The following is a 27,857-nucleotide window of genomic DNA, read 5'->3' as shown; positions in this document are numbered from 1 at the left end:
TATACAGAGAAACCTCACACCTACAACATAAGCAAGAGTAGGTAAGCCACTTGAGTGAACAGGAGGTGAAAAATATCTATCTTAAATGACGCAAGGTGTTACAAGAAAGAGTTCTGACAATTCATCGTCTCATAGTGTTGAAGCAAAATATTATCTCTAAAATGTGAGAGCATAATAAAGAAATTCAAGTTTCAAAAAGAGATTATAATGCAACAGAAGGAGATGAAGATCAAGCAGTCAGACTCTAGGGGAAAATACCGAAAGACTAAAGAAATGTGCAAAACTATTCTAAAATGAAATCAAAATTACAGAAATTGATTTTTTCAGTTGCAATAATTGCCTAGGACATGATGAAATATTTTTGAAATATTTATCAAAAAATAAAGTAGGATAAACAAATATAGAGGGCTTCCCTGGTGGCACAGTGGTTGAGAATCTGCCTGCCAATGCAGGGGACACGGGTTCGAGCCCTGGTCTGGGAAGATCCCACATGCTGCGGAGCAACTAGGCCCGTGAGCCACAACTACTGAGCCTGCGCGTCTGGAGCCTGTGCTCCGCAACAAGAGAGGCCGCGATAGAGGCCCGCGCACCGCGATGAAGAGTGGCCCCAGCTTGCCGCAACTAGAGAAAGCCCTAGCACAGAAATGAAGAACCAACATAGCAATCAATCAATCAATAAATCTTTAAAAAAAAAAAACCATAAATGTAGACGTTACTAGAAAGGATATGAGAGATTTAAAGAAAAGTAACAGAGAACTAATGCATACATTATAGGAGTTCATAGAAAAGTGAACAAACAGATAAAAAGGAAACTTGAAGTTATAATTGAAAATACTTCTGAATGAAATTCTTGAATCTGCGATCTAATTCTTTACCTTGAAAATTTTATGTAGAATTATTATCAGTGTATAAAATTATCCTTTGAAATTCCTGAATAGCAAGGATTAACAATTACACAACCAGGAAGGAAAAAAAAAAGTCATGTACCAGAGACAAAGGAGGCATTACAAATCAGACTGGACATACTAACCAATCAGAAAGGAAGTGGGTTACCAACAGTAAAAGAATGAAATTAGAACACTCCCTAACACCATACACAAAAATAAACTCAAAATGGATTAAAGACCTAAATGTAAGGCCAGACACTATAAAACTCTTCGAGGAAAACATAGGCAGAACACTCTTTGACATAAATCGCAGCAAGATCTTTTGTAACCCACCTCCTAGAGTAATGGAAATAAAAACAAAAATAAACAAATGGGACCTAATGAAACTTAAAAGCTTTGGCACAACAAAGGAAACCATAAACAAGACGGAAAGACAACGCTCAGAATGGGAGAAAATATTTGCAAATGAAGCAACAAAGGATTAATCTCCAAAATATACAAGCAGCTCATGCAGCTCCATATCAAAAAAAACAAACATTTTTTGATGTGTCATCAAAAAATGTGTGGAAGACCTAAGTAGACATTTCTCCAAAGAAGACATACAGATTGCCAACAAACACATGAAAAGATGTTCAGCATCACTAATTATTAGAGAAATGCAAATCAAAACTACAGTGAGGTATTATCACCTCACACTGGTCAGAATGGCCATCATCAAAAAATCTACAAACAACAAATGCTGGAGAGGGTGTGGAGAAAAGGGAACCCTCTTGCACTGTTGGTGGGAATGTAAATTGATACAGCCACTATGGAGAACAGTATGGAGGTCCTTAAAAAACTAAAAATAGAAGTACCATACGACCCAGCAATCCCACTACTGGGCATATACCCTGAGAAAACCATAATTCAAAAAGACACATGCACCCCAATGTTCACTGCAGCACTATTTTCAATAGCCAGGTCATGGAAGCAACCTAGGTGTCCATTGACAGAGGAATGGATAAAGAAGATGTGGCACGTATATACAATGGAATATTACTCAACTATAAAAAGGAGCGAAATGGGTCATTTGTAGAGACGTGGATGGACCTAGTGACTCATCCAGAGTGAAGTAAGTCAGAAAGAGAAAAACAAACACCATGTATTAATGTGCATATGTGGAATCTAGAAAGACGGTATAGATCTTATTTGCAAAGCAGAAATAGAGACACAGACTTGGAGAACAAATGTATGGACACCAAGGGGGAAACGGCCTGGGGTGGGGTGGGAGGAATTGGGAGACTGGGATTGACACACACTATTGATACTATGTATAAAATAGATAACTAATGAGAACCTACTGGGAAAAAAGAGCAAAGAAAAAAAAAAAAGGCAAAAAGGCTCAGAACATTAACATGATACATTGCCTCATTGTCATTGCCAAGAGGATTAGTAAACCAGTTTGAACATGAAGAAAAAAAGCTACTGTTGACTGACGTTAGTAATTACATTCAGAGGTAGAGTTTGTATTTTTTTTTTTTGTAGTGGCAGGTCTTTTATCAAGTTATTTATTCTTCAAGCTGCCTCCCCTCACAGTGAGTGAGATTGCAAGGGTCACATTGGGTGACTTCTGCTATTATTCTCTGTTACAATCTTGAGGGTTCACATGCAGTGACTCCACGAAGTTCTAACTTTGGGAGGTGCGGGTGAGAGGTTAATGCATTTGTACTTAAAATAGCTTTGTTTTTTTTGTTTAATGAAAACCACAGTATCTTGAAACATTGTAGTTTTTATTACTAGATACTAAGTTTATTCCTGTTAAAACAGCTTAAAACAGATCAGTAGCCTTAAGGAGCCTTTCCATTGGAAGTCCTTTCCATTAAAGTTGTTTGATTTGATTTCAATTGATAGCTGCGCTGTAGGCAACCTCCCTGGAACAAACAAGGGCTATCCCTCTCCCGTTGCAGATTGTAGAGCACTGAATCTGAGGATATCCCTAGATGTTTTTTCTCCAGAGTCAGCTCATTGTAAAAATGTGGTACTTTATTTGTATAAATTCCTTTTACAAATCTCTCACAATATTTGAATACATATTCTTTTTGTTAAACATAATGTGGATATGTGTACCTTAATGGGATATAAAAGGACAAAATTGACTTCCCTGTGACTGCTTCAATACTAAAAGCTAGTTCATTAATTCACCAAAATATTCTAGGTCGGTTTTATAATCATTTAACTGTTAAAACAAAAAAAAGATTACATTTTGGACCTTTCTTAGTATCCTAAATACACTTCTTTTTTATAGAAATACAATATATGTGATTAAGATCACTCACTGTGTGCCGATTCATTTCTTATCGGGAAGTAAAAGAAGTGATATTGAGCATGACTTAATGTACTTTTTAATATAAGTTTGGTGGGCCTGATGATTTTTGCATCATATATAAATTATATTTTTAAATTCTTCATGATATATTCATTCAGTATTCGGAAACATTATGTTCAGGAAAATATTCTAGCATTTTTCTTATTGTTTTATAAAGTACATTGAAATTATGCCATTGTACTTAGTAGTAAGATAGTTTAAATTTTTTATTTTTCAGACTTGAATGCAGCGATCATCTAAATTAGAGAAAGGAGATAAAAATAACCTCTGGATATTCCTCTCGTGTGATATTTATTCTGGATGAAGCATTAAGATCTCTACTAGAGGTGTATCACTGTAAGTATTTTCTAATGAAATTAGAATGTTAATTTTTTTGGCCTTGATGGTGTCAAAGGGAGTACACTTTAACAGAATTTAAGAGTAACATATGTAGTCTAAGAGCAGTAATGGGTGGAATGCTATGAACTCCTGAAACACCGCTGACAAGATCATAGTAACTTGGAAAGAAAAAGATCATCCTGGCTATAGAAGAACTTAATTACAGAATAAATATTTGGTGAAAACAAAAGTAAAGTGAGGGACAATGTGATGATTTTTTTTACTATGTCGTGGTGATCTTTGCCAGAATACATTTAGTAATGTGATAATTTTCTGATGAGAAAGTAAAATATTCATAAAACTATGCTGGGAAGAATGATAATCTTACCATGAATAATCAATATATTATGTGATACAGGTTAGAAAAATACAGAATGAGAAACTTTTATAAGGCCGACTGCTTAAATTTTGGTGATTTGTGTAAACCTATTGAACTATCAGTGATGATAGCACCAAGTTCAATTATTAGAATGCTTAATCTGCACCTAATTAAGTTATCAAAAGCCCTTTGCTCACGGCATCTGCAGTTTAGTCATATAAAACTATTGTATTCATAAAGAATAAAACAAAAAGACAAAAAACCTTGTAAAAACCTTGTAAATTGACCTGAGGGCTTGATTTGGTCATGTAACCAAAGAAATACATTTTCCACATAATGTTTCACAGCACCCTCCTGTAATTCACGGGTAAGTGCTATTATGATTGGTAAAGAGGTGGAAATGTTAGCCATTTCGCTGGTGGAATAAAGGTGGCAGGTTATATCTCTTAGGTGGCAGTGTCTTTGATGGTCCTGCGAATTACACAGCAAAACATAACCTCTGGGAGGAATTCAGGAAGATTGCATTTAATAGTAAAACTTCCAGACAACTAGGGTTTCTTTGGGTTTTGAAATCATATGTAGCAATCTCAGATGGTACTCAGAGCTCACCACCAGCAGGACCTTCTGACCGGTCAGGCCCATGCACTACAGATGGCTACGTATTTTGAACGCCTGCCGCCCAGGTTACAGTCAAGTACGTCTTGACTGTAACACCATTCAAGTTTTGAATTGTGTTATTAACCAGAACATTTATTCAGATAATGAAAGATTTTTTTTAATATCCTATGACATCTAACATTTTTTTCCCCAAAACTGAACATAAGAGTTTGGGCAAGTCCTTGTGAATGAAACAGTTTATATTTCATTAGTTTTTTCCAGAATTACAGAGGTAATGTATCATAAAATGTGGTGATAACTTAGATTTTCAACTTCAAAATATGAAAATTTTATTTGTAGTGTTATTTTACCCACATCCAAGACTTGGGGCAGCTGGACTAATTCATATTTTAAATGGGTAAGTAGAGGTTTTAGAGTCAGTGTAAGACTTGTTTTATTTAGCTGAGTCTTATAATTTTTATTCTCTCATTATCTCATAAATGTATTCACAATATGACTGAATAATGAGATTGATTTAAAGATAAATTACCACTCACTCGAGACAAAATCAAACTTACTAAATGTGTGACTTATCCTACTAAAGAAGGAACTTAAAGACAGTCATTTTTAATGTCTTCCATAATATAATTTCTCTAAGTTAGAATCATAGACACATTTTCATGAAAGTAAATATTCCTATGAAATACCAAGACTAGCTTGAATGAAGGCAAATTATTTTTAATTTATATTGTTGATGACTTGTGACTGAAAGAAATTTGTGAGTTGCTTTAAAACTATTACTCTTCCTTGAAAATGGCTCAGACCATTTATCAGAACCATGTTGTTAAATACAGATTTGCAGAAATAATGTCATTTGAGAATAAGTGATATTTGAAGCCATACGGTTTATTTAACACACTTAAATTGCTTAACACAATATTCAATCTATAAAATTTCCTTTGATCTAGTCACTTTATTATGTTTTGTGTCAATGTTTTTTAATAACCTTGATTATAGGATGAATATATAGAAGTTCATTTATACCAAGAAGACAAACTTGTGAAAGAAATTCTTTTTATTAAGCAAAATGCATTAAGCCCTCTAGTGGTATTAATACGTAAAATGTTTCATTGTGATGTTTGCTTAATGAAAGCAGTTGTTTTTGTTTGTTTGTTTGTTTCTTCCTTAAGCACAGGTATTTAACATTCTCTGAGCAATAGCTTTTTGCAAATTCCTATTTGCTCTGTTTGGCAGATAATTTGTGCTATACTTTAGGTGTTTTTTCTAAAAAATAAAATCTTTACCTTAGGATAAAATGTTTAAATGCGTAGACTTAACATTGAAGAAGTGAACAGCCTACTAGGTGATAAATCACACTTTTTGAATCAGTTACTTTCATCCTTGAGTCTAATGTTAAAAGATATTTGTACTGTTCCATACGCATGGTGTTAATAATAATAAGAATTTTAAAGAGAAAAACTACATTATTTATGAATTTAAGATTTCCATTTAAATAAACAACACAGTGAGGGATAAATAATAGTTAACTCTTTAATTCTTACTGAGATCTTTCATACCTTTTAAGGTCTAAAGGAAATGGTCTTATTAATACTTAGGGATGATTCCATTGATTTTTCTTTTATTTACTTATTTTTTAGATTTGGGTGTTATTATAGAAGATCTGCACTTAGAAAGGAGCTTTAGTTGGTACCTCTACAAAGTGTGTTTCAATTATTAAGGAGCAAGTTTTAACTTCATGCCGGCAGTATTTGTATTTCTTTCTTAAAGAAAATGTGCAGTATTAACACTTGACACATAGCCAGAGAAAACTGAGGAAAATCGAGGGGTAGAACTGGAAAAGTCTCAGATGCAAAGATGAGTCTCAGAGATGACCTGTTTTCAGAGGTGAATTCCTTGATTTCCTGTCTTCTATTGCAACTTTATTTTAGACTCTGGAATGAGGCTCACAGAGTAACCGCTAAATGTCCTGTGGTAGAAAGCGCTGTAGGAGATTTTTGGAGACCTTCATCGCTTCTCAGCTTCATTCAGTGCCCTCTGCTGTAAGATGAGAACAATCACGGTCCTGCCTCACTGCAGTCGTACCTGCACTTCCGAGGCTGGAGACCATTTTTTCTGGAAATGTGTGCTCCTCCCTGAAGAATTCATGCAGTTGGTGAACCTGTGGTTGGTCTCCGTTTATCTCTATATGTGCCACCCTCATTCTTAGAAGTCTCCAGTTAAAACTGCTTTAAAACAAAATGCTAAAGCCTATTGGCCAACAGATCTACTCTTTCACTCTCTAACTCTAAACAACTTTAAGCCTGTGGTGATTGAGGGATAGGATATACACTCTTAAATCTTTAGCCTTCACTCTGAAATAAGTTCATCTAGAAACTTGAAGAAGTTGATGTTTCATGCTTGCGTGACCGAAACACATATATTTACATTTCTGGTCTCAGGTTATCCTATTTTTTTTTTCTCCAGCCACTTGGGTTTGGAGTATCAACACCATGTATGACTTACTGACACAGAAACTAACTCCAAAAAGGGAACCAAGAAACAGGATGTTCTGGAACTTGTGTGTTTCCGGACTCAACCCTATATAATACATAGCACTATGGAAGTTAGATTTTCAAATGAATAGTCAGTATAGCCTTGTCTCCTCCCCTAAGTTCTTCTTCGGGTCTGCCATATATTCATGAATAAATTGTATTATGAAGTCTCTAAGATGTCTTCTCATCTAAGAGTATCCTGATTCTAAATCGTGGAACCACTCAAAAGGTTATATCTTCTTATAAAGTGGGACTAGCAAAATATTGTTTTCCAGGGTGTTTTCCCTTTGCAGTCTCCTTCCCTCATCCATCTCTTCCTTAGTTGTTGAGGGCTGAGCTGGAGAGAGTAGAGCTGCCAGGTGTCCGAGTTGTCAATTAAGACAATAACCCAGAATGAAAGTAATAGTCAAGCCTTTAATCACTTGCTGCGATCATATAAGCAAGAAACTACTTCGGAGAAAGCGCCACCTCTGCCAAAGACCCCAGTCAGGGGTGGGCAGGAGGCTTTCCCCTTGGAGGCCTGCCAGGTAAAGCCTATGATCAGGCCTGAAAAATCACACATAGGGTTTTGGTCTGAAGTGAAATTCCTCATTGGTTATCATCTTACTTGCTAATTTTATTTAAATGTGGCCTCTGAACTCAGCTTGAGTTTAAATTAGGGAGTAAGATCCAATAAAATTGGTCTTTTACTTAGAATAGTGTGTCTCGAGAGCCTCATTCAATCAATTTCGATGTATAGAGGCCCTGGCTGTGAGCTTGGTGTGCGACGCTAGTGACAGTAAGATAAATCCCCATCCTCAAGGAATGCGGCCCACTGCGGAGTCCAGAGAGAAACATACTTACCTATAAACAGTGTTGTAACAGTGCTGCGGCATGCTTCATACCCGCCAGGCTTGCTCACAACGCTCTACTTTACCCTCGCCGCTGCTCTGTTCCTTCTGTGCTGTGGTCGTCTTCTATTTTGTGGATGTGAGAACACTGATTGCATAAGGTAGAGAGAGGTTAGATGACCTGTCTGCCGGTGAGTGGTAAAGCTGCGCTCAGAGGCCAGGTACTTCAGCCACTGCATTTCACTTCTATTTGAAAATACCTGAAGGCCAGAGATAGGCATAATTTGTTACGGGAGGAGTGAAAGTAGGCACTGGGTTTCTGTGGGAGGTGGGTGAGGAAGGACAGCTCGAGCAGCAAGCAAGATAACAGGCTGAGAACTCAGACGAGGGTCGGATGGAGACAAGGAGGAGAATGTGGGGGGGAGGCAGGATGAGGTGGTCTCCACACGCTGTTTTACACTGGGTGTTAGTGAGCTAGAGCTCGAGAGAGGAGAAACAGGAAAGTGCCCCCCGCAGTGTTTCATTTTCATTTGACGCGTGACGCCTTACACTGAGGAAATAATATAAGGGGAGGTGTATGAAGACAGATACGTTCTGCTTTGGGCATCTTGAGGATGTGCCCGAAGTACCAGGTAGAGGTAGTTTGCAGACAGTTAAGTCTGTGAATCACCAACTGGAAGAGAAGTGGGGCCCCGGCAAGCGTGGAAATCCAACACGAGAGCAGAGAAAAGGGAACTCCGAAGTGGGGCATCGAAGGGAAGGTCGGAGCAGGAAGCAGTAAAGAAGAAGAAGAAGCAGTAAAGTCAGTTTCAAGGGAGTTTTAAAGAGAAAGAAGAGACGATGATGAGCCCACTGCGAATTAAGATGGAAGGTGAACGTCCCTGGGAACGGATCCCTGATAGGCCACGGGTTGCGCTGCTTAGCGAGCGCAGGGTGTGTAGAGCCGAGAGGCCCACGCCATGTGGCGCTAGATTGGGGCGTGAACAGTCGGTGATGGAGGAGAAGCCGACTTGAGAAGTGAAGGAGACCATGGAATTAAGGGAGGCTTCCTTATTGTTTGTTGACTGTTGGGTTAGTAGCTGGATGCTTTTTTTTTTTTTCTCTTTTTCATGAGAGTGATATGAAGCTTAGAGAGTACCAGGAAAGAGAGAGAGAGAAGTTGAAAATGCATGGAAGAGGGAATAAAATTGAAAGCACAGTTCCCGCAATGATCTCAGGTTGAGATGCAGGCCGGCCTTGGCTTCCCCCGTGGCTTTGACTTTGGCGATGGCATTTAATCTCTCAAAGCTTCTGTCTCCTCCTCATTAAAATGTGGATAAAAATAATACTGACCTAAGAGGGTTATTGTGAAGGTTAGATGTTATAATGTATGGAAAAATGATTTACAGTGAGAACTCATAAGGTTTGCTATTATTGTCGGCCTCATAGATGAAGAGATCTGTAGGTGAGCATGTCATCTGAGACTAGAATGAAGGGGCAATGATAGGTGTTTCTTGAGGCAAATTTGAAATATGATACTCAGGGAGATAATACCATATTGTTTTGGTGACTTTAGCAGTTATCCCTTTTTTAAGAAAATAAAAAACAAAACTAAAAGTACAAATCAAGACCCCATTTGTTCTAAAATTGTAAACCTCTGGCCAGTTCCGAGATGTTTGGAAATAAGACCTCTTTTGTCCTAAAACTGTATACATCTGTTTGGGAATGCTTTTATATATACATTGTGAGGTACATCTTGTTTTTTGTAGGTGATCTGGCAATGTTATACTCCTCAAATGTAAAGGGTAATGAATGTTCCTTCTTTAGCACAGGAATTAACAAATTAATATTGCCCTTTAAGTGATGATAGAAAACCTACCGAAAACAGTTCTGACATAAAGAGTAGGAAAACCATCAAGCTCCCTTCCACGTAGTTACTAAGGAACTTATAAAACCTTCTTGCAAATGATGGTAAATTCATTTAAATATTTTTTCGAATCCTTTCTATTTAAGAATACTTGAAGAATTGCGTTTGTTTTCTTTCAACGTTGGTTATTTTCTCTGTGGGTGAGTCACATGTTTAGATATAACCAAAAGTAATTTATCATGAGCGTGAAAGTGACTAATCAAGCTAGGGAATAAGAAAGTAATATTAAAGTAATAGAACTAATTTGCTTGTATGTGTTTTATAAATGGACATTTTCTTACAGAGTGCGTGTGTGTATACTGTATGTATTTTATTAGGATTTCTATGTGCAATCCTATCACTTGTTCTACCTGAGAACGGTTCTGTGCTTTCTTTCATTTAACTTGAACCGCTGCTTTTCTCATGACTCTGGGTTAATTTAGCCTAGTTTTCTGTTCTTCCAGAAACTGAAAGCTACAAATAATCTCAGATGTGTTGAATCGAAGCTAAACTTAAGAAACGCTAATATCAAATCTAAGGATGCTAGTTCCTAAATTTTGTTCTGTTTCTGTCTGCCTACTCATGCTGATTTATGAGCTCTTCGGAGAGTCAGGATTCATCTTTATTCTTAATTGTATATAGTGTTCATTCTGATATGATTTACCCTACACTCAAAGGCTTCCTATTTTTGCAAAAGCTGGCAGCGTATGAATAATTTATACTTCTTTGGCACTCTTGCCTGTTTGGGGCACAACCAGTTTCTTTTGGGAAATGATTTTTAATTAATAAATAGAACACTTTTCATCACCTTCAATGGTGTAACTTTTAAGAGACTAGGAAACAAGGCTAGTGACACCTTGGAACTGCCATCCCAAGAGGAGCCTAGGAGTTAACAAGCAGTGAAAGAATCAGCAACTTCTCCCTCTTTCCAAGCTTCTGTTCCCATTTCAATTTACTTCTGGATTTTTTCTTTCTTTACTACCTTCTTTGTTTCTTGATAGAGTTCTCTCTGGTATCAAGGTTCTTCGTATCCATTTACAAAAGGAAAAAATGAATATTAGGCTAATAACTTTAACTACAATTTAAGAAACCTTATCAAACTTATGATGCCATTGAAATTGGTTGTCCAGTTTTGGGGGAAAAAAAGGATCGATTTTAATTTGCTACTTTTTCGTGTCAGCACAGTTTTACAAGGAAGCTTTAAATATGCACATAAACCTCAGTGGTACTAAAACATAGTAAGTCAAATTCTGATCATTTCTTTTGTAGGAATGCATGATCTTAACTCATGAGTCACTGTTAAATATAAGTGTAACGTGGAGGAAAAATGAAGATACATTATGAGTAATTTTTTTGCCAATTTGTATAATTTTTCAGTTAAGCAGTCATAAATCAAGGAATATTGTGTTTTTTGAGGCTCATTAAAGAGACATTATACATCAGAATAGTGAAGTCGTCAGCATAATGAAATGATGAATGCCTGTAACTATCTGTATGTAAATGATGTGAAACAGATTCAGGGTGTTACAAAGGAGAATAACAATCTCCCTGACAGTTCCCCTTCGGTGCTGTTGCTAGATGCTGGTGACAGATGTTAAATGCAGACCTCTTCAACGACAAGCACTTATTAGCACTCAGTGGAAAGTGACAATATACAATAAGACAAATAGCAGATAATATTTTAAATAAATTTGTTCAGCAAGGTGTGTTAGTGCATTTTAAGAGCCTTGTTTATTGACAAAGGCCACATCCTAAATTGAAGGAAACATGCTAGAAAAGGAAATGGTTATTTTGAAAACTAGTATGTAAAAATGTAATATATATATTGTAATGCTGGCCCATGTCCTTAAGTTATGTAGAGACTTTTCCATAAAGTAAATAATAGGTCAGACTTAATTTAGCTTTATATATCCTAACAATGAAACATATCTATCTCACCTGTACATTTAGCAGACGGATTCCTACACACACAAAGCTTTACATAGTGAGATTTGTAGTACGCGTACCACTTTGTCCACCATCATATCTAGCGTGGTTGGTGAGTTCTCTTCTAATCTTCGTATTTATTAATGTCATCTCCTTTTTGTTTGAGGCTGCACAGTCCATCTGTTGGTGAGCCAGCACCTGAAATGTTCAGTCCTGCGTTTCCGGTGCTTTATGTCACTTCCCAAAGGGCAGCAGGCTATAGATCTAGTAATTTTCTGGAGGTTCTCATCTGTGCATTTCACAACACCTGATTGATACAGGTGCCAAGTACACGAATGATTACTACATGAAGAAGGAAGAGAGGAGAGGAGTAATGGAAGGAGAGAAGGAAGGTTTTTTACTCCAATGTGAGTCACTGACGACTGTGTCCTTGGCCAATTGACGTATATCTCTCTGCATATATTGCCTCTTATTTTATTTCATTCAGCTTTTGTGATGCATACTTGACAAATAAAATTATAAGATATTCAGAGTATAAAATATGATGGTTTGATATGCATATACATGTATACATTGTGAAAGGATTTGAGTTAATTGATTAACACATCTGTCACCTCACATATTTACCTTTTTTTTTTTGTGAGACTATTTAAGTTCTGCCTCTTATTTGAAATAAGGGTGGTGATTGAGGTTCTGCCTAGGCCGCAGAGTTTGGAGAGGACCACAAGAGAGAGTGTGGAATCGCAGTTAGGTGGATGATATTACACATTATATCAGTACCTATGAAACATCAGTATGATTTTAAAACACAGTGTCAACCTCAGCACCTTGGGAACAGAGAGAGCACATTGGATTGTGTAACTGAATGTATGTAGACAAAGTTATGTTAATAAAAATATTCATATTCTGTGTGCTTTGGGGACAGGGGTTCACTTTTTAATTTTTTATTTAAGTAGAGTTGATTTACAATGTTGTGTTAATTTATGCTGTACAACAAAGTGATTCAGTTATACATATATATAATTTTTCATATTATTTTTCCATTGTGGTTGATCACAGGATACTGAATATAATTCCCTGTGCTAGACAGTAGGACCTTGTTGTTTATCCATCCTGTATATAATAGTTTGCATCTGCTAATCCCAAACTCACAATCCTTCCCTGCTCCATCCTTCCTCCCCCTTGGCAACCACAAGTCTGTTCTCTATGTCTGTGAGTCCGTTTCTGTTTCCTAGATATGTTCATTTGTGTTGTATTTTAGATTCCACATATAAGTGATATCATATGGTATTTGTTTTTCTCTTTCTGACTGACTTAATCTCTAAGTCCATCCGTGTTGCTGCAAATGACATTATTTCATTCTTTTCATGGCTGAGTAGTATTCCATTGTGTGTGTGTGTGTGTGTGTGTGTGTGTGTGTGTGTGTATACCACATCTTCTTCATCCATTTATCTGTCAATAGACATTTAGGTTGTTTCCATGTCTTGGCTGTTGTGAATAGTGCTGCTGTGAATACAAGGGTGCATGTATCTTTTTGAATTACAGTTTTGTCTGCATATATGGCCAGGAATGGGATTGCTAGATCATATGGCAACTCTATTTTTAGTTTTTTGAGGAACCTCCATACTGTTCTCCGTAGTGGCTGCACCAAGTTACATTCCCACCAGCAGTGTCGTAGGGTTTCCTTTTCTCCACACCTCCTCCAGCATTTGTTATTTGTGGACTTTTTAACGATTGCCATTCTGACTGGTGTGAGGTGGAGGTTTATTATTTTTGATGAAGTTTTTATATTTATTATTTTATATTTATTATTTTTGGTGAATACCTGTGCCACAGTACTTTGACACTTTGTAAGGTGTACATGAGTTGCGAGCAAGCTTAATGGTATAATTTCCCCAAAATGCCAGTCAGTGTAGTGATATCTTTCCTTTATCCTGATGTGTACATCATAGAGTTAAACATAACATTTGATTAAAGAGATATTCATAAGAAATTCTGAGCTATTTTAGTTCTTTTTGCCTGAGGAATACAACAAATTATGAACATCTGAATTTTTTGTTAATAATTAAATGTTTATAGTTCGTTGTGAAAAGTCCATGAGAACATAATTGTCCAAGTTTTCAGTAGTCTCAATATTAAGAGCAATAACTTTTAAATTGTTAATGGCACTTTGAATATGTTAGTGCAATAATGTGTTGTAGCAATTCCTTGAATATATTTTTATGTTGAAAAAAAGATTTGAAAATGTCTAGTCACAACTTAAAAGACCATGCATAAGCTATAACTAAACTGAAATTGAAATATTTTAAAGAAAATAGACATATTATTTTTCTTTTGCATATTCATCACCTGCCATATTTTCTGATCATTTTGCAAGTTTACTCACTTACTAAAAGAAATACCCTTATGATTTTATGTTATAATCCTTCAAGTTAATCCGTACACAAACAAACACGCACACACACAATCTGAGAGCATTTGTTACATAAAATAACAATTTTATAATATGATCTACATTTCCCCATAACTAAATAAATATATTTTGGTAACTGTTGTGATATCCTGTTCCATAATTGACTTGTCTGTTTTGCCTTAGAGAGAAGAAAGAAGCAATTGAATATTCTGGAAAGGGCACCATTATAGATGTTGAAAAGAGGCCTGGAGAGAAAAATCATAAAAATTTATTTCAAACTAACACTTTTTTAGAGGAAAGGAAGCCAGGGTTCTTATCATGGAAATTATTATTATTATTTTTAATTAACTTTTTTTAAAAAATTAATTAATTTATTTATGGCCGTGTTGGGTCTTCGTTTCTGTGCGTGGGCTTTCTCTAGTTGTGGCAAGCGGGGGCCACTCTTCATCGCGGTGCGCGGGCCTCTCACTATCGTGGCCTCTCTTGTTGCGGAGCACAGGCTCCAGACGCGCAGGCTCAGCAATTGTGGCTCACGGGCCTAGTTGCTCCGCGGCATGTGGGATCCTCCCAGACCAGGGCTCGAACCCGTGTCCCCTGCATTGGCAGGCAGATTCTCAACTACTGCGCCACCAGGGAAGCCCCGGAAATTATTATTTTTGAACATGTTACTTTATATCTACTGAGAAAGGGCCACCATTAGAGTATTGGAAAGTGTCACATAGATCAGTCTTGATATTTTACAGTCAAAAACCTTGTAAACTTACTACCACACGTAAGGAATGAAATCTACTTATATTAAATTCTGTTTCCTCCTAGTTACTTTTAAGCGTCTTAAGTAAAAATATGACAGACAGAGCAGACTGACCAGTTCACTAACCGGTTATATATATAACAGTTATATATATATATAAATATATGTATAATGTGATATATGTTATATATAATATGTGTATAATATAATCACATTTTTGCTTAATATAAATTATTATATTTATAATTATAGTTATATTTATTATTATAATTACATTTATGTATTTTTCTAGTGATAACATTTATATAATTTTTATATTAAAAAATCACTATTAAATCTATTACCTCATTGATCAACAACATAGTTTGAATCCTTGTCTTTTAATTCCAAGTCTGTTGCTCTTTTTACCCTATCATAGGGCTTCTTGATAAATCTCTTAAATTTAAATCCAGGAAATACACACTGCCATCCTTAGTGCACTTTGCCAAACCTAAATTATAGTATATGGAACAAGACTTATTTAATTGGGTGTTTTGTCACATATCACATTTAGTCACTTTCTGTTTTAAAGGTAGTTTAGAGACAGATGAATAGTCAAGGGGATTGATTGAGTTCAGAATAACATTTCCACCATTCTACTGCACAGAGTAATGACTCCAAAAAACATTTCTCAAAACCAAAAGACATCCTATCTTATTACGTAATTCTTTTTCCTTCAGTTACGTAACATTCGTAAGCATCACCAGGCTATCCTTTACTGCCAATTGAAATAAGTGACTTAGGCATTGTTTAAATTATAAATATTCCAGTTAATTTTAAACTGTGTGTGTATGTGTATATATGTTACCTGATAGATATATGTATGTATATAAATTTCTAGTAAACTTCAGTTTTATTAATCAGAATCTAGCCATCTCAGTCAGATTAAGGGGCCCTGAGCTAGGAACCTGCAGAAAACATTCATAAATAGCACTAGGATTATCTAGGAAGCTGAGAGCCTTGGAGTCATTATGAGTATTAGTACGAGGAATCAATTAATTGCTTGCAGCATTTAGAGTCCTAGAATGTTATAAATGGTAATGACCTTAGACATTATCCAATCTTAGGATGGCAGTAGTTGAAAAATCAGTGCTGCCTCAGACTGATTGGAACTTGCTGCCTGGACCACTGTGTAAGGATATATGAAGCATGTCATAATCCGTTAGCCTTACCTACCACAGGTGAGCCCTGGAGACTGTTAGCATAGCTGCTGAGACTCAGAGAGCTGGTTTTACATCACGTGCCCAAAGTTGCACAGATGGTTAGCTCTGAATCCATGGCTATAAACAGGGCATCTGACTCATAATCCAGTGCTGTTTGCTCGCTCTATTGATAAAGTAGAAGCATGTCCGGTAGACTTTCTCAGAGTAAAGCCACAGAGGCATTCAGAAGACTTCACTGAGAGCGTGAAGAGCCGTACAGGGCGTGCTGGGTGCTCTGAATCGATGTCCTTGTGGGTTAAACCTGCTGAGATATATATATGGTTATCAAGGCATAATTTACTCTAGGTTATTCCGAAGCACTTTAGGTACTTTCTTTTATTAATTATACTTACCGTATTTCATGTTTTCTTTTCTTAGAATTCCTAAGCAGGTGACGCCTATTCTTCTATAAGCTAAATAATTGGATTTCTGTAAATTAAATATACTAAAATATTAGTGTTCTCTAACTATGTTCAAGGAAAAACCCTTCACGTGAAACATAAAAACTAGATTAAAATGTGAACATTTTTCATTCCAATGTGAGCATTTATCTAATAAAAATGTTGACATTACATCTAAAAATTGATTAACTTCTGATAGAGGCTGAAACAGTTTGGCAAAATACAGACCATTACCAATGCTGCCTTTTGTTCCATACCCCCGACCCTTTTATAAAATCTTGTCTAGCTGATTAATAAAACAGAGCACTTCAGCTTTGGTGAAATACACTTATTCAATTTCACTGAAGATTATAGGTTTCAAATAATAAAATTGGATTTTATCGAGGATTGAAGTGTGTAAATAGAACATTTGATTGAATTTAATAAAATGGTATCCTGCTGATAGAGGCAAGTCATTTCCTCTAGTTTTAACTTGATTACAAAGACAAGAAGTTTTATGAGCTATTTTGAATGGAAAATTTCTTTCTGTCTAGAGAAAAAGGCTATATTGAGACTAAGAAAAGTAAGTAGTGCCATTTAATATTTTAAGTAAAATAGTTGTGAATGTATTATTAGTTTCAAAATTTAATAGAACTATTTTCTAATCTGTATTTGTAACTATTTACTTGATCACTAGAGTTAAACATGTGTGTAAGTCCAGTAGATAAATTTATTTCTCTAGCTTTTGGTGACCATTCCTCATCTGATAATGCAAGTCTGTCTTTAATCAAATACAGAGATAGCAGACCACTAGTCCTTCTGTCACAAAATGAATCACTACATAGTAACCAATGTTACTCAGATTTTTGGTTTTCTTTAGCCAATTCTAAAATTCCATAAAGAGAAACACAGCAAATTTTTTTTGCTACTTTCTGACGAGATATATGTGAAATCTGGGAATGATTTACAATAACTTTGAGGAAACCAAAACACCATACCAAATGTTAAGGCATATTGAAAAAAATCACATTTATTTGTGAGAAACACTATTATGGTAATATCAAAAATTAATTTTGCCGTTAAAGTTTTAATTTCTTTCTCAAATGTATTATATTTCAATATAATAAAATAAGTGTTATTTTACCCAAATCTAGTTTTTTCTTAATTAATCAATATTTTAATTATTTTATTGGACTAAAGAGACAGCTGAAAATGCCTTTTTTTTTTAACCATTTAATCATAGAACTTTTAAAAGATGGTTAAGTTAGTTTCAAGGAGAATATTTGTAAGCTAGAAGATAGGCTAGATTTACATCAGGCCTCATTATAAATGTAGGATGAGTATTAAGAAATGCCAGAATTGCAGACATTATTTTGACTGGATTGATAATAAACAGTTTCAGAGCAAGATGGATTTTAATGTGCCCTAAAAGAGTACTTTGGATTGATTTAGAATATTATTTTTTAGCAGTCGATTCAAAGTATCTGCTATTTCTATTCAATTATTTAGCGGTGCTTTCAAAGAAATAAAAAGGTAAAGAGTTGATGAAAGGTCATTACCTTAAAGGAAAGAATATAATTCTTTCTGTTGATAATGGTTGTGTATTGTTTTTAATGCTTCAGAGAAAGTTATATTATACAGGGAAAGAGAAGGGTCACTAGAGAGAATTGGCTGAGAAGACAAAAATAAGAGTAATGGGGCAGATACAGACCCTAGGTGTACAGGAGAGACAGTTTAGAAACAACAAAAAAAAGAGGCAACAGCAAAAAATACATAAGTGCTATATGGGAAAAGGCCTTTGGTTCAGACCCTTTGCTGTCACACTGGGAGCTGTTTGAGTGTAAAGATTAGAATGCCTATTTGAAAACAGAAAAATGTGTAACGTATGAAGGATGATAGTTTGATGCTAGAATTTAGAGGAGAAGAAGGAAGAACTATAATCAGAGCAAAAGTAGTTACATCTTAAAAAGGGTCAAGCTATAGAAGACCATTCATCAGACAAATCAGATAAATTAGTTTGAAATGTGTTCTAAAAAAATTTCCAGATGCATTTTTAATAGGTGTAAATTTTGTGGTTCGAGAGGAGACACAAAGCAAGAAGGATGAGAAAGCATCTGAAAACACTTCATATAAAAGATGCACAGAAATAGATGGGTTAAGTATAGAAATAAGATTATCATTTAGGACAGGAGTCTAGAAAAGGTAAGATAAGTGAATCAAAGTGTTTAAATAAACATGTATGGAAATGGTAGATAAGAGTGTTATACAATATGCAGCAGGACTGTTCACTTTGAAAGAGAGCTCTAACAGAAATTTGGGTGACATTTATTAATTTGAAAATACATAGAAAAAAAAATCACAAAAAGTATCTATGTTATTCATTGAACGCCTGATATGTCCCTTGTTTCATCTTTAACTAGCTCTCCAATAGTTTTGCATGGTTGTCAAGTCATATATGTGGTCCCTTTAACTTCCAGGCTGTAGTCTTGTTTGATTATTAGAAAAAACTACGGTATCAAAAATATGAATTATATTGGAGGTTGTCAGGATTCATAAGATCAGCACACCATTCTATAGCCTCATTTCAGCTCTGAAAATTAGTTGAAGTAAACAACTATTTTGCATATCAGAATAATTTTAACACAAGCAATCCTCATGCCATGCCTAGTACGAGTATCACTTTTCTTCAGTGCGAAAATGAAATCACCAAACATCTAGTATAACATCCATATTACCAGGTAAAATATTGGTATTAAACTCAGAATTGACCTGTGGATCTCATTACCTGTAGGAAGATTAAAATCTTCACTGAATGATAAAGTCAGAAAACAGAAGCTGAATAATGAAAATACAATAAATCAGTTTCAAAAATAAATGAGGGGCTTCCTTGGTGGCACAGTGGTTAAGAATGCGCCTGCCAATGCAGGGGACATGGGTTCGAGCCCTGGTCCGGGAGGATCCCACATGCCGCGGAGCAACTAAGCCCATGCGCCACAACTAGTGAGCCTGCGCTCTAGAGCCCGCGAGCCACAACTACTGAGCCCACATGCCACAACTACTGAAGCCCTTGCGCCTAGAGCCCGTGCTGTGCAACAAGAGAAGCCACCGCAGTGAGAAGCCTGCGTACCGCAATGAAGAGTAGCCCCTGCTCGCCGCAACTAGAGAAAGCCCACATGCAGTAATGAAGACCCAACACAGCCAAAAATAAAAATAAATTAATCTAAAAAAAAGAAAAAAAAAATGAAACCCAAAGCAATCATCTTAACAGGTCTTATTTTCATCCTCATTATTGAGTTTTATAAATAAGAATCTCAAAAAGTCTTCACCCTCCTCTAATACAAACATTGTTGGTTGTTATTTGTCTCCAAAGAAATTCTATGTAGGTAGCAAAGGGCCTGTCTTCTCCGTTAACATTTGTTCCAAAGTCAAACAAATGGAAAGCAACCACCTTTTTTACTTGTTTTTTTCAGCTTATATTCAATGTCTGCACATAAGGTACCAAATTAAAAGGGATTCCTATATTCTCTTCTTCTCTGAGCACTGTAGGAAAATAATTTTGAAAAATATGAAGCATATACTATGTATATAGTAGTAATTAATAGTAAATATAAATTTTAGACTCTAAGATATTTATGAAAAAGAGGAAGATTAATAAATCAAGTTGTGAAAGGAAGTTTTGGAATTTAAATGTTTCTAGGTTTACAAACTTTCCAAAACCTAAAATAGCATTTAAGATAATGATTAACATTATCAAATTGAAATTTATCAATAAAATAAGGATATAATTATCTTCTGAAATGTATCCATTCCTATGTGAAGTTCCTATAATGTCAAAAATACATATGTCTATTTTTAGAATAATGACTAATGAAGCCACAAAAGCAGTAAACGATTCAAATTACAGACTTTGATCTGGAAATATCACTGCAGGTCATACAGTATATTTTGTATATGTTACAGGTTAGGAAATTGAGTGGTATGGTGATTCTAAGTGACTGGTACAACTTTTGTTGTCACAAAACAGAATTATTCTCATTCCCAGTTTAGACACATACCTCTGTGTAACTATCTCTTTTAATGACTTAATCTCAAGATATTTATTAGCGACAAGACTCTTTCAACCTAGGCCATTATTTTTGTACATTATTGTCATTACTGTCATTACAGTCAACTCCACATTTCATTTAACTGAAGTCAAAATGTATCGTGTCGCAATTTTAGTTAATCAAAATGACATAATAGAACACATGACAAAGGTTACAATAAGTGTTGCTTAACAAGGCTTTCAAGAGTCATCTGTTACTTTGTATGAATTATATTTACAGAATGACACAAGTTTAAAAGGGCTTAAGATGTACGTTTGAATATAATAGTTATAGCCTACCTTCTGTGGCAGTACTGAGGAAGGAATATGAGCTGTCAAAATTCTGAGAAGTAGAATGAAATACTGTAACTCAGAAGGGAAAAAGGGATTGAGTAGGCAGACTGTAGGAGCATCAAAGAAACTGAAAAATATCAGTCTCCGTATATTTCTACACCATAGAGTTTCTCTTCCAGAAACAGTGCCAGGCTGGGAGCGGAGACCACCACGGGCTGAATGTTGTGATCCCCGTTCTAGACAGAGCAGGAGAGAGAGCAGAAACCAGGTTTCCTGGAAAGAACTACGTTCAGCAGCAGACCTCACTACCATCCCCTTACCTTCATGCTTTCTGGCTGCAGAAATTGTAAAGTTCAGGTGGCTTTTTAGCTGAAACTATGGCGAAGGCAATCAAGAAAGGCAAAGTGGCAAGCAGGGTTTACTCTGTCAGAGCAAATAGAAAATCTAAGCAAAGCTGCCATGTTAGTCAGAAAACTAGCCAGAGCCAAACCCAAATTCACAACCTAGAGGAAGATCTTGAGCAAATTACAGGGAAGGCTAAGCAAAGAAATCTAGCAATTCATGCATCAGGAGAAAAGGCCATAAATATGGAAGAATAATAAAAGAAGACTAACAAGTGGAATAGTAAACGTTTTCAGAGATAAAACAGGATTTTTTTCCTGAAATAAATGAAAAACTGTATCTTCAGCTCTGATGGGCGTATAGAATACTAGAAACTGGAATGAAGACATAAGGATGAGAACAAAGGTTGAAAAATGGACCAAAAAAAAAAAAAATAGTATGGGCTGACATTTGCAGGAAAGGAAGATGGGCAAGAGAGGAACGAGATTTCTGACCAGTTGCTTTAAGGACTCTGGTGAGACAGTTTAGTTTAGGATTGTTTGGACATATAAACTGTGTGACATTCAAGGAATCTTTCCTTGGCATCTCTTTGTAGAACAACAAAAACCACTTTATTGTATTTTGATGTTTTATTTGGGTGGTGTAAAGGCACTCCTATTGACTGGGCAACATGCTGAGTGAGATCAAAACCTGCTTCGGGTGTACTTAGTAGCACCGTGGGGTTTCCACTAGGATTTGGCATGTAACATACCCTTCAGATTAACTTGGTATATAGAAACGATCCTTGAGTATACTTTTACAGTGCCCGCTATTGGATGATTGCCATGAGAGGGAACAGAGAGCTACGGAGAACAAGCCACGATGAGTCTTGGGATGGAGAAGGAAATTGCGGAAACTGCAATGATATTAAAATCATTATCTTTGTGCTAATGCGCAGGGTAGGACTCTGTTTCAAATGGAGAATAAATAGAGGAAATATTTCATTACTTAAACACTTGAAAAACTTTCATGACGGCACATGCTATAAATCATTATTTTTTAAAGTCAACCTTCACACTTAGTGTTTTAACAGACTGGACCAGTGTAAGGCATTTACTCCACTCAACAAGCTGATACCAGAACCCCGAGAAGTGGGTTACCATTATGGCACAAGAGATCAAGCCAGATATAGAACCTTAGATAAAGATTCAATGCTGGGAAAGAAAAATGTAATGAACATTTTTCCAGGGACATAAGACTGAGTTATCATTGACATGGGCCACAGGTATGTGGCAAAAGGCTGAAACATGCTGGAGATTGAGTCTGATCAATCCAGAATTCCACAATTTTTGATCAAAGTGATAAAGACTCCTGTTTTCCTTGCAGACTGCCTGAATGTTCCAGAGTGCAGAGTTGCTTAGAATTTTCTGCTCAGTTTATTGACTTTTTCATCACTTATCAGATCACTTATGGCAAAAGGATGTAACCATAGAGTCATGGGGGTCATGGGCCATCCATGTAAGTGGGAACCCTGTTTTCCATAGAATGGAAGTCACTGAGTTAGGCAGAGAGACCAAAAATAATTCACTGTATCCTCGTTGTTCACTAGAGTGTCAAAAGTTATTTTTCATCCCTGGTATTAACTTGGAAAGAGGTAGAGTCCTATAGAACCATGAAAGTATCAACTCCCGTTACCCAGCTGTGTTGCAGTGATCACAGCATCCATACCTTGGGCAGATTTTACTTTGGAGTAAATTTCTTCATGGCATTACTAAATGTGACTGTGAGCCCATTTTATTATTTATGGAGGCATTTTAGTCTATGATTATATACTAAAAATAACTGGGTAGTCTTTTATTAATATACTAATAATGTCTTAAATGGTGTGTAAGAAACCACATCAGTCTTGCACATGGCTGTATCCTCCACAGTAATGTAGCACATGGCATATACAGTTAGTATTTTATAAATGTTTGTTGAATAAATTAATGGATTAAGTGGTATTTCTTGCATGACCACAATAAAAAAATATGAGAACATGGATTAAAAATTCCATGTAACTTTTAAATTAAATTTTATAACTCAACATACTCATAAATTAGGACTTTGAATTTTAAATACAAGTGAAAATTGTTAAACTGTTATATACGGTATGTCTTTTAATTATGCCTGGCCATTTTCTTTCCAGTAGAGTTGTCATATATGCCTTATTTACATGCCTAAGACCTTTTAAAGGTTAAAATATATGAATTAAGGAATTAGAAATGTCATCCAGTTATATAATTAATTTTAACAGAGTGGAATCATTTCATTTTGTATTCCACTTGTTAATGGATTTCCTTTTGATAAGTTAAATAATAATTCTATAGAATGTTTATCATATTTTGAGAATTCTCAGATGTTTATTTGTACTCAGAACCACATGTTGTATTTTGATTTGTTTTAGTATATTTGTTTGATTTAAGCAAATATTGATTATTGCTAAAAGTATATGACTTGCTTGCTTTCCCAGAAGGATCTGGAGACTGACAGATTTTCCACATATGTTGAAAGTTTAATTGTTGAACAGAGGCCTTAATGCTGACTTTTATGTCTAATGGTGGGCAAAACAGTAATCATCACATTTTATATTTCTGAAACTCACCATTCTTCATCTGCCATACGTTATGCACAAAACTTGACCCTTGTTTTATTACAGAAACTCTGTCTCTTGGGTGGCAGTCAATGATTATATGTAATTTGTCTTTTTTTTCACATATTTATTGGAGTATAATTGCTTTACAATGTTGTGTTAGTTTCTGCTGTACAACAAAGTGAATCAGCTGAATGTATACATATATCCCCATATCCCCTCCCTCCCACCCTCCCTATCCCATCCCTCTAGGTGGTCACAAAGCACCGAGCTGATCTCCCTGTGCTACGCGGCTGCCTCCCACTAGCCATCCATTTTACGTTTGGTAGTACATATATGTCAATGCTACACTCTCACTTCATCCCAGTTTCCCCTTCCTCCCCGTGTCCTCAAGTCTGTTCTCTACGTCTGCGTCTTTATTCCTGCCCTGCCACTAGGGTCATCAGTACCGCGTTTTTAGATTCCATGTATATGTGTTAGCATACGGTATTTGTTTTTCTCTTTCTGACGTACTTCACTCTGTGTGACAGATTTTGGACCTATCCATCTCAGTACAAATAACTCAATTTCTTTCCTTTTTATGGCTGAGTAATATTCCATTCTGTATATGTGCCACACCTTCTTTATCCATTCATCTGTCGATGGACACTTAGGTTGCTTCCATGTCCTGGCTATTGTAAACAGAGCTGCAGTGAACATTGTGGTACATGACTCTTTTTGAATTATGGTTTTCTCAGGGTATATGCCCAGGAGTGGGATTGCTGGGTCATATGGTAGTTCTATTTTTAGTTTTTTAAGGAACCTCCATACTCTTCTCCATAGTGGCTTGATCAATTTACATTCCCACCAACAGTGCAGCAGGGTGTAATTTGTCTTTACTTTATGTTCTCACTCTAGAATTTCTCGTCTTGCCCTGAGTTTCTAGTGGAAATTTGAGAGTAATAGGCATTGGCATTCTGAGGAATGAAGAAAGATGATTCTCCTTTCTGGAGAGCACATCTATTATTATTATAGTAATAATGATCCTTAATTTTATTTCTGTTAGGTTACTAACAAACTCTACATAGATCAGAGATTCCGAAGTCCGAATGTCCAAAATCAAACATTTTCTTCTCCGATTATTTTTCCTCCTTCTTTCCTCATTGTATTGAATAATAACACTCTGCACTGCATTTGTGGGCAAAGCACAGTGAGGAAGAAGTATCTTGTTCTGCAGATGTACTCAGGCTGTCCTAGGAGTGAGAATGGGGTGCAGTCCCTAAGATCCAGACCCCAGAATATAAAAAGAGCCCAAAAGAGGAAAAAAAGTACTAATTGAAGGACATGGTGATACATATACATTTATAAAGAGGACTTTTAAAATTGTGCAAATAAAAAAAAAAAAAGTCTCATAAAATAGCCTGGAAATGTGATTGGAGAGCCGCATTCTGTCCTTTTTGCAGATATTGTTACAAATGAAGACATGATGTCCAAAGAGTTTTGTTTTTTATAAACTGTTTTCCTGCCCTTTGTGAGATGATTCTTAACTGTAATTCTGAGTCTTATACACTAGGCTGCAGAACATTCCTTTAGAAATAAATGGGATGAAGGTGAGGGAAGGAGAGAAGCAAAAAAAAAAAAAAAAAAAAAAAAAGCATTAAATAAAAACAATATGCAGAGAGATAAAAATTGGGGGCCTTATTGAAAATGATAAGAAATGTCATGAAAGTACATTTACAAATGATGAGATATTGGGAGAGGAAAAGTTAAGATATTATTTTTGTCTGTCTTAATTTAAGAGACAGTCATAACCTAAGGCAGACTGAAAAGCACAACCAATTATCTTTTATACTGAAGTGATTTCCATCTGAAAGGGATGGAAATTAGAAGACGAAAAGATGAAAAAAGAGACTACCTTGGAAATATTGTGCCAGAATGTATGTATTTAACTCTCTGGTTGAGCAAATCTGACAGGGAGCCCCCACCTGGTAACTACAGTGATAGAAAATAGTCCTATTTACTAAGAATAGTGTGTGAACTTCAAAAAAGAGCATTCATACATAAAGATCTGTATGTGTAAGTTACACAGTCCGTTTCTAGTTAAGAGACAAATGGTCTCGATTTAAGGGAACCCAGCAAATATTCCAAATGTGTGATATTGTGCAAAAACGTTCATGATAAAAAATGCTAATTGTTTGAAGGTGTAGTCCTAAGGACTATAATGTTATTATGCAATTAAGAATATGAATTTATAATAGCCAAATATTACTCAAAACTAAATAAATAGACACAGACATGCTGTTTTTGTGATAATTGTATACATATTTATACACCTGAACTTACTATACTCTTTTGAAGAGATATCGAAATAAAAAAAATAAATAGAAGAAAATTATGTCCACAAATGCTCCAACCCCAGCTCAGGGCACTCAAGCTTTGAAATTTTGACAGAACTATTGAAGAGGTGTAAACTGTAATTGAGTACACTTTCTTATTCTTTCAGCAGAAAGCATTTTATGCCATTTAAACTACTCTTGTCCAGTTTAAAGCATTTTATAAATAAGAAATTATGCAGAGGAAACGTATAGTTATCCTTACAGTGTGCAAGAACTGTGGATTATTAAATGAAAATGGGCTTCCCTGGTGGCTCAGTGGTTAAGAATCCGCCTGCCAATTCAGAGGACACGGGTTCGAGCCCTGGTCCGGGAAGATCCCACATGCCGCAGAGCAACTAAGCCCGTGCACCACAACTACTGATCCTGTGCTCTAGAGCCCGCGAGCCACAACTACTGAGCCCACGTGCCACCACTATTGAAGCCCGCGCACCTAGAGCCTGTGCTCCGCAACAAGAGAAGCCACCGCAGTGAGAAGCCTGTCCACCGCAACGAAGAGTAGCCCCCGCTCACTGCAACTAGAGAAAGCCTGTGCACAGCAGCGAAGACCCAATGCAGCCAAAAATAAATAAATAAAATAAATAAATTTATAAAAAAAAATTTAATGAGAAGTTGACAAAGTATCAGACATATATGCCTTTATAGTTCCTATATGACAGTGGTTATGAATTCTGGCTGCACTTTACAATAGAACCTTCAAGTTCCCAAAATTGGAAACCTGAGAACTACTCTAGGCTTACTATCATCATGTCAAGAAAATTAACCTCAAAATATTCGTTTAGAAAGCATTTTATTACTGATTGTAAAGTTCAGTGTTGAAAACCATTGATAAATATATTGTTCTTCATAATCATAAGAGTTTATAACTGGAAGGGACCTAAGATTCATCCACTTCAATCTGTACATCAATATGGAACTCAAATACATTTCACAATGGTTTTTATTAGTGTATATAATAATATATATATGTGAATGTATAGATATATGCATATGTATATGAACATCAGTTAAACCTGGATATGTATGTAGATATTTATGTGTGTATATACATACACATAAATGCACAGACTTATGTACACATATTTATACACTGAGACATTTCACTATGGTAGCTAATAGAGAGGAAGCAAATATGAATATGACATTTTATGGTGCTTAAATAATTTTTAGTCTACCAAAACATATACACAACCAAATTTCAAGACACTATCATGAATAAAGTGCTGGTGTAATGCAAAAGAAGAAATTATTAATTCCTAAAAGAACGGCAAGGATTGTATTTCTTTGATCTGGTTTTTAACCGCAGTAAAGGGTTTTTAACTTGGAAGAGGTGAAGCAAAGGAGGAAATGAAGGTTAAGAGACTAGAATGTGCAAAGTAACAGAATTGGAATATTAGTACTTTGTTGAGCAAATATGTGCCGTGAAATTTATCTATCGATAAACTTATTTGCATATTTATTCTTTCTTTCATTCACGAATGCTGAATACTGAGGATATAGTAGTCCCTGTGTTAAGGGTATCGGATCACAAAAAAAGCAAGGAGGAACAGCAAGTGAGAAGGGAACTTGATACATTGTTAAATACTTTGTTACCTATTTTTTAAATCTACATTATATTCCTGAAATCTCA

The 27,857-nt window shown here is 35.7% G+C and overlaps 1 protein-coding gene across 11 annotated transcripts in view; it reads left to right on the top strand.

Moving 5' to 3' along the window:
* Positions 1-27,857, top strand: part of TENM3 (teneurin transmembrane protein 3) — a 2,524,603-nt gene that overhangs the window by 92,775 nt on the left and 2,403,971 nt on the right. For all 11 annotated transcript variants that reach the window (XM_059909693.1, XM_059909692.1, XM_059909687.1 and 8 more), the window contains exon 2: positions 3,470-3,588. The gene's annotated coding sequence lies outside the window, so the exon portion shown is untranslated. The remainder of the gene's footprint in view (positions 1-3,469; positions 3,589-27,857) is intronic.

Source organism: Balaenoptera ricei, chromosome 21, assembly GCF_028023285.1.
Source record: "Balaenoptera ricei isolate mBalRic1 chromosome 21, mBalRic1.hap2, whole genome shotgun sequence".
Taxonomy (NCBI): domain Eukaryota; kingdom Metazoa; phylum Chordata; class Mammalia; order Artiodactyla; family Balaenopteridae; genus Balaenoptera; species Balaenoptera ricei.
This window is presented reverse-complemented; position numbering and strand designations above follow the sequence as displayed.